The following is a 9,077-nucleotide window of genomic DNA, read 5'->3' as shown; positions in this document are numbered from 1 at the left end:
TCACTTTAAAGTAAAAACTCTCAACAAATTAGGTATAGAAGAAAAGTATTTTGATCATCCATCCATTCATCATCCTGAAGGGAGAAAAGTTGAAAGCTTTCCCTTTAAGAACAGGAACAAGACAAGGATGCCAACTCTTGCCACTACTATTTAACATATTACTGAGAGTTCTAGCTCGAGCAATTAGGCAAGAGAAAGAAATAAAGTGCATCCAAATTGAAAAAGAGGAAGTCTAATTGTCCCCATTTGCAAATGACATGATTTTATATATAGAAAAACCTAAAGACTCCACCGAAAAACTCTTAGACTTTATAACAAATTCAATAAAGTTGCAGAATACAATATCAATACACAAAAGTCAGTAACATTTCTATATAGCAACAACAAACTAGCAGAAAAAAAAATCAAGAAAGCAATCCTATTTATAATAGTTACCAAAAAAACAAAATACCTAGGAATAAATCTAACCAAGGAAGTGAGTGAACTATACAATGGAAACCAAAAAAAAAAAAAAAAAAAAAATGATGAAAAAAATTAAAGAAGAAACAAGAAATGGAAAAACATTTTGTGCTTCAGGATTGGCATAATTAATGTTGTGAAAATATCCATACTATCCAACGTAATCTACAGATCCAATGCAATTCTTATCAAATTACCAACAGCATTCTTCCCAGAAACAGAAAAAGCACTCCTAACATTCATATGGAATGGCAAAAGACCTCAAATAGCCAAAGCAATCCTGACCAAAACAAGTAAAGCAGAAGGCATTACACTACCCAACTTCAAATTATACTACAAAACTATAGTAACCATAATAGCATGGCACTAATATGAAAACAGACACTAGGACTAATGAAACAGAATAGAAAGCACAGAAATAAATCCATGTACTTACAGTCAATTGATCTTTGATAAGTGTTCTAAAAACATATGTTGGGGAAAGGACAGCCTCTTCAATAAATGGTGCTTGAAAACTGGATATCCATGCATAGAAGAATGAAACTAGACCCCTATCTCTCTCCATATATGAAATGATCTTAAAATGGATTAAAAACTTAAATGTAAGATCTGAAACTAAACATCTTGTAGAAGAAAACAAAGGAGAAATATTCCAGGACAAAGGAGTAGGCAAAGATTTTATGTATTAGACCACAAAAGCACAAGCAACAAAAGTAAAAATAAAATATGGGATTGCATCAAACCAAAAAGCTTCTGCAAAGGAAACAATTGACAGAATGAAGAGACTACCTACAGAATGGGATAAAAAATTTGCTAACTATACATCTTACAAGGGGCTAATTTCCAGAATTTACAAGGAACTCAAACAACTCAATAGTAGAAAACCAAATTAACCAATTAAAAAATAGGAAAAGGAGACCAATAGACATGTCTCAAAAGAAGAAGTACAAATGACGAACAGGTATATGAAAAAATGCTCAACATCACTAATCATCAGGGAAATGCAAATCAAAACTGCATTGAGATACCATCTCAGCACAGTTAAAATAGCTATTATCCAAAAGACAGAAAAAAAAGAAACAAGAAAGAAGAAAAGAAAGGAAAGACTACAGTAATATGTGATCTCTCAGGAGAAAACAAATCTATGTTTATAGAGATTGGGTAAGGGGCATAAAGAATAATTATGATTTGTAATAATGAACGTGCTAATAATATTGATTTGATCAACACATGTACACAGACTATGGTAGTCAACATTTTGCACCCCCCAAAATATATATAATCAATCATGCTTCAATTAAAAAAAATATTAAAAAGATGGAAAATAACAAATGCTGCCAAAGATTTGGAAAAAGGGGAACCCTTATACATTATTGGTAGGTGTCTTGAGTTGAATGTCCCCCCCCAAACTTTGTCCCCACTGTGATAGGGTGGGAAGTCCTATTATGGTAATTGAAAGGTAGGGCCTTGAAGAGGTGATTAGATTGTAGGACAATGCCATAGTGATTAGATTAAAAATGGTTGGTGGTCAAGGGCATGGATCTGAGGGATTTAAAAGAAGAGAGAAGAGAGTCTATCTTTCTCTCTGCTCCACCATTTTTACAATATGACACTTTGCCATCACTGAAGTCACCATCAAAGAAAGCCTTCACCAGATGTGTTCCTTGTACTTTGGACTTCCAGCCTCTGAAACTGCAAGTAATAAATTTTATTTTCTTACAAAGTACCCAGTTCCAGGTATTTTGTTATATGCAACAGAAGTGGACTAATACAGTGGTATTGCAAATTAGTACAGCTCTTATGGAAAACAGTATGGAGGTTTCTCAAACTACTACAGATAGAACTATCATATGACCCTGCAGTTCCACTATTTGGTATATACCCAAAGGAACGGAAAGCATTATGTGAAAGGAATACCTGAACCCCCATGTTTATCACAGCCCTGTTCACAATTGCCAAGATATGAGCCTAACTTAAATATCCATCAATGTATGATTAGATAAAGAAAATATGGTGCACACACACAATGGAATACTACACAGCCACAGAAGAATGAAATTCTACCATTCACAATATTTATGACAATATTGACAATTATCATGGTTTAATTTAGAAAAAAAAGATTAAAAGAGAAATAGAGACTAGAATAGTAGTTACCAATGCCAAGAAAAGGGGGGGGAGGGGGGAGGTGATGGGGAAAAGGTTGGTAGACTGGTACAAAGTTACAAAGTTATAGTTAGATAGGAAGATTAAGTTCTGGTGCTCTAGGGTGGCAATAGCTAATAATGTTTAATAATATTGCATTGTATATTTCAAGGTAGCCAGAAAAGAGGATCTTGGATGCTATAACCATAAAGAAATGATAAATGTTTATGTGATAGATAGGCTAACTGTTCTGATCAGATCCTTATGCAATATATGTATGTATTGAAACAATGCATTGTATCCCATAAATATGTACAATGAAAAAATAAAATTCATTGTTATCTAATGTATTAGTCAGGGTTCTCCAGAGAGACAGAGTCAATAGGATATGTTCTAAATATATGAGAGGGATTTATTAGGGGAATTAGCTCACGTGGCTATGAAGAAAAGTCCCACGATAGGCCATCTATAAACCAGATGCTGGTAGTGTAGCTCAGTCCAAGTCCAAAGGCCTCAAAATATGGGAAGCTGATGGTGTCCTTGGTGTAAGTTCTGGAACCCAAAAGCTGAACAGTCTCAAGTTCTGATGTCCACGGACAGGAGAGAGGAGTGTATACCAGCTTCAGTGGATCAAGGGATTCACCTCTTTCCTCTGTCTTTTGTTCTCTCTGTACCCCCAGTGGATGGGATGGTTCCCACCCACACTGAGGGTGGGTCTCTCCCACCCAGTCCACTCAGACTCTCACACCAATCTCTGCTGGAAAAACCCTCATGGATACACCTGAAAAGATTGCTTTACCAGGATTCTCAGTATTCCTTCATCTAACCAAGCTGACATCTAGAATTAACCGTCACAGCTAAGAATAGAAAAATAGTAATAAATAAAAATATTGTTATAATATATACGATGAAATACTATTCACCTTTAAAAAGTCTAGGAAATTCTGTCAATTGCAACAATGGTGAACTTGGAAGATATTATGGTGAGTGAAATAAGCCAGACACAGAAAGACAAATGCCACATGATCTCAGTTATATGTGGAATGTAAAAATGTTAGGACAGAATAAAATGATGGTTACTGGAGGCTGGAGGATGGAAGGAAGATAAGGGAATGGAGAGTTTTGGGTACAAAGTTTCAGATAGACAGGAGTAAATTTTGAGATCTATTGTACAGCAGGGTGACTATAGTTAATATAACATATTACATATATCAAAATACCTAAGAAAGTAAATTTCAAATGTTTTACTACAAAATGATAAGTAAGGTGAATGAGTTGTAAATTAGCTTGATTTAATCATTCCACATTGTATAATATATCAGAACATTACATTGTATCCCACAAATGTATCAATTATGATTTGTCAATTAAAAATAATTTTAAAAAACTGTAGCACACATTTTCTGACATTTCCAGAATTCTGTTTTATAGTCAGAAGAATTCTAGAAATTAAGAGGAGTAAGCAATTAACTTCCAACTTGGAGCAGGAAGCTAATGGAAGAAAACAAAATAAAATGAATAAAAGAGCAAATAACAAATTGTACCAAAGATATATCAAATGCAGCACTTGGAGGAAACTTACATTGCACAAGAAGAAAAACTGAAAAGTAATGAGCTAAAGATCAAATTCAAGAAGTTACAAAACAAACAACAGAATAAATCCATGGAAAAAAGAAAATGAATAATAAAGATCAGAGCAAAACATGATGAAATAAAAAAGGGAAAGATTGAAAAAAACAAAAGTTGATACTTAGAAAGCATTACACATTCAATAACCTTAGGCAGAGTAATGAAGGAGAGAATGAGAAGGTACAGCTGAAAAATATTACTAATAAGAGGACATAATATAGATTTTAGTAATGTAAAAATCAGTGAGAGGATACGGTTTGCAAGTTTCAGATTGAAGTTTTAAATTAAATAAAATTATGAAGAATTAATTCTAAAAAGTATGTTACTAAAACTGCCTAAAAAAAAAATAGGGAGTGCAAAAAATTCTAGAACTATTAATGAAAAGAAATAAGTACTTCTTTTTTCCCAAAAAAAGAAAAGTCAACCTAAAACGCTTAATTAGCCAAACCTTGAAAGAATAAATAGTTTCAATTTTAGGGAAATTATTTCAGTGTATAGGAAATGAGAAAACACTTCTCAACTTATTTTATTAAGCTACTGCAATATTGATACCAACACATGACAAGAACCAAATATAACAGTGATGAAGTTTCATATAAAGATTAAAGGATTAAAATCATATAATGATCTCAACACACACAGAAAAAAAATTGAAAATTGTCTACATCCATAACAAGGAATTCTAAAAATTCTAGAATTAGAACATTTCTTTAACTCAGTAAAGAGAGTCATCAAAAATCAGTTGCAAATAGCCAGGTCAATTACAAAACACTAATAGCATGCCTTTTACACTTGATCTTAGCCAAAAGGCTGAGAAGCCATAAAACATGCCTTTTGAGAAGAACAAGAGATAAGGGCCCACTATAGCCAATGTCATTTCATGTTGTATGCAGACCCAGCAAGAAAAATTGTAAAAGACAGGCAGGCAAGAAGGAAGGAATGAAGGAGTGAGGAAGGAAGAAAAAAAAGCAGAAAGCTAAAAGGATTAAGAAGAAAAAAATCTGCTATTTATAGAAGTGACATTATTGCCTACTTTAAAAAAGCACAAACACTGATAATTTATTAGCAAGGACAAGACAGTTTTTCAAGATAGTTAAAAATTAATTCAATAAACAAAATTTAGTTCAATTTCTGCATATCTGCAACACTTAGAAAATATAATTTACAAAGATATATAACATAAAAATATAGTATCTAACTATAATTATAAAAAAGATGTAGAAGACATTTATGGAATAAGCTATGAAATTTTATCATAAGACATAAAGAAGTCTGAAATAAAGAAGTCTGATGGTCAAGACATCAAATCTCTCCAAGTGAATCTATAGTATTGATGAAATTTCAATCACAATACCAAAAGTGTCTCTGGGAGTAATACTGTACTAACAGACTCTAAAATTCCTATCAAAGTTGGATGTTCAGGAATGGCAAAGATGCTTTTGGATAAGAAAAAGCACAGTAGACTCATCAAGAATCATCTTAAAATATTATAGTAATAGACAAACTGACTGATAAATGGAATAGATGGCCTGTAAGACAAACTCACTATTAAATTAACACAGTAGGACTGTCAGAGATTTGTAGATCAGTGCCAAAAAGGGGAAATATTTAAGTAAATGATGCTGACTTAATTGGTTATCCACATCAGGGGAAGAGAAAGAGAACACAATCAATCTTGATTTCATAGCACAAACAAAATTAATTCTAAGTGTATTTAGTGGACTAATGTAAAAGACAAACCTATAAAACTTTTGGAAGACAATTTGGTAAATATATTTATAACCTAAGTGTAGCTCTTTGTGTTTTAAGTAAGATATCAAGTGCAAAAATAAAATAAAATAAAATAAATAATAATAATAATAATAATAATAATAATAATACAATTTATAAACACAAATACTACTAAAATTAAGTACATTGGCTTACCAACATATATTTGCCACCTGGGTAATAGATCAAATATTAGTATCCAGGACACAAAAAGCTCCCTATCAACAAATAAGATAAAGACAAAAAAAAAAAAAAAAAAACTCAGCAGAAAACTAAGCAAAAACAACGTATAGAAATTTCACTGGGAGAGGAAAGATAAATGGTCCATATAAATACAAAAAAGGTTCACTCTTCATAGTCATGAGGGAAAAAAGCCCAAAAAGCTACTGTTAAAATCTATGTTGAACTCAAACTGTTTTGTCCACCCTTAATCACAAATTTCTACATTAACTCAGACCCAGTTATTTGTCAGTTAAACAACAACAAGAAATTGTTACCTATCATTTGCAAACCATGAGCAGAAATTTCAATTGGTGAGTGAAATTTGGGCAAAACAAATTATATAGAATGAATTTCTACCTGACATACTACGAAGCTTATGATGAAAAGAAAGATGCATAAGCATTCAACACAGTTAAACAAATTAATTAAATGAATTAAAACAACATAATTTTATTCCACTAGGTCCTAGCCTTTTAATTGAGTTTCATATTGGTTTGGAGTGAGGGTCACAAACAGAGAGATAAAGTTTGGTAGATGTATCAGTTATATAACAAACAACCCAAACTTAGAGGTTTAATAGAACAATGATTTATTTTTGTCTTATGATTCTGTTACATGGCTGGATGACCCTTCTGCTGGTCTCATGGGGTCACTAGTGTGATTGCATTTTGCTGAGGGGGGGGGGAGAAAACCTAAGGAGTGGCTGTCATTAAGTGTATTTTGGTTCTCTTCCTTAAGGTCTTTCTGTGTGGCTAGATGGGCTTCCTTCCAGCATGGAAATTTCAAGGCAGTAGTCTGAGGGGACTGCATGCATTCCAAAAGCATGAAAACAGAAACTACAAGAATTTGTAAAGATGAGCTTTGGAAGCCACATAGTCTCACTTTTGCTACATTCAAATAGTCAAAGCTAATCAGAAGGACAGGCCAAATTCAAAGAGAGACAGGGAGGAGGATGCAGCTTTGATTGTGAGAGTAGTGAAGTTGCACTGTGAAAGAAATATGGGATGTGACATATTGCCATTGTCATCTCTGAAAACAATATACCACTGTTGGTTAGTAGAGGTAGCTAATTTTTTAAAAAATCAATTTAAATGAATTTAGGCAGTGTATGTATTCTCCTGGTTTCTGTTGTCACCATCATACCCTTTTCTTTTACACCAAGAATCTTCCTCAAAAATGTTAGTTTTCTGCCCTCCTAGATAATTCTGATTTATGTATTAGAATTCAGGAATTTGAAAATGATATAACAGTGTGTCCATGAATTCTTTATCTTAAAGGATCTAATGAAAACTTATCTTCTCTCATTAACTAGAGCCTAATTCAATGATATTTAAAACATGCAACCAAAGAAAAATTAGGCAAAAAATTAATTATTTCTGAAAAATCAAATTTGGCCTGTTAATATCATCTTTTGAAACATAAGTCCCCATGACCATTTTTAATAAGGGTTAGTAGATTTGAAAATGTAGACTAACTGGTTGGAGAACAAAGTTAAGAATGGTCACAAGGGACTGAGCAGGGAAGGTTAGGAGCCCGCAAAGTTTCCATTGACCTTGTGAAAGTTTTATCTGGCTGCTAGAGCAGCCAGTGAAAGAATGAGATGAGAGGGAGGGATGTGGTCATATTTATCATCACATTGTCTCATAATTAAAGCTGCATAGACAGATTGCAAAGTCGACAGAAAAATGGCTTAAACTCATGGTCTAGAAACATAAGTTTGACTTACTTTTGTTTTTCTATTGAAAATGATATTATTCTATTACGGCTGTTTGTAAGATGAGTTAAATTAAGCTTGAAATTCTATGAGAGAAATTTGGCTCAGAAGTGTTTTGCAAATATTATGACAATAAGTCTGTAGCAAAATCACTGCAGCCTTGTTTGCAAAACAAAAACAAAAACAATAAAAAAAACAAACCTACAATATTTAAAGACTGGAAAGTGTAGATGACTGGCTCAGTGAAAACGATGACTTTAAGTTTAGCATATACATTTTTGCATGTAGTTTTATAACAGTAAGTGTGCCGAGATTTCTATCAAAGCTGTTTGGCAATACCATGACTTTTATTTTATAAAATTCTGCAGGGGCCTAAGTCTGCATTTTCAAGAGATAATTTCTAAGATTCACATGGCAAACTATCCTGTGGTTTAAATACATTCTATCAGTTCCCTGCAAAGTCATTGTGTACACATTTTGTAACAAAAAGGCTTCAAATATCAATTTTTAATTTAATACATTGAGATTTTATATTTTAATATTATTTTTTTCCTGGTTTTATATTATTAAACATGAAAAAAAAACTATTATAGCCTGAGGGATCCAGCATTCCACAATTTTGAAATCAAATGATCAAATACTTCCTCTAACATGACCCATTAAAACTGTGGCTTAAAATAGTGATTGTGACTTTTATTCTATCATAAAAATTGATGTTTGAAAGAAACTTAGTATTCATCAATTTAATATTTCTTTTGATCTAAGAATTTCATAATGTTCTTGGCTCTTAACTATACTTCTTTTCACTTGATTATAACACTATTACTTGTCCATTATATATTAAAAAAAAAATCCTTTAATATCAACCATTTACTTATAATGTGAAGTCCAAACACAGTAGCATGAAAGCATAGGCAGCCTTTTATTTATGATCCATCTAATTTTTTCCTGTCCCCAGGTCTGGCTTCCTGGGCTTGTGACCAAAGCAGCTTAAGGTTTAATGCTCTGCAATTGCTGGCCTGAAATTCTTACTTATTTTATCTTTGAATTTGTGTTTTGTAAGGGAAGTCCAATGGGATATGGAACATGGGCCAGAGGTTTCGACAGTAGGCTTACACATGATCCATTCTCCTGCCAC

This window comes from Cynocephalus volans, chromosome 3 (genome assembly GCF_027409185.1).
Source record: "Cynocephalus volans isolate mCynVol1 chromosome 3, mCynVol1.pri, whole genome shotgun sequence".
Lineage (NCBI taxonomy): Eukaryota > Metazoa > Chordata > Mammalia > Dermoptera > Cynocephalidae > Cynocephalus > Cynocephalus volans.
The sequence above is the reverse complement of the archived record's forward strand: the minus strand, read 5'-3'. Positions refer to the sequence as shown.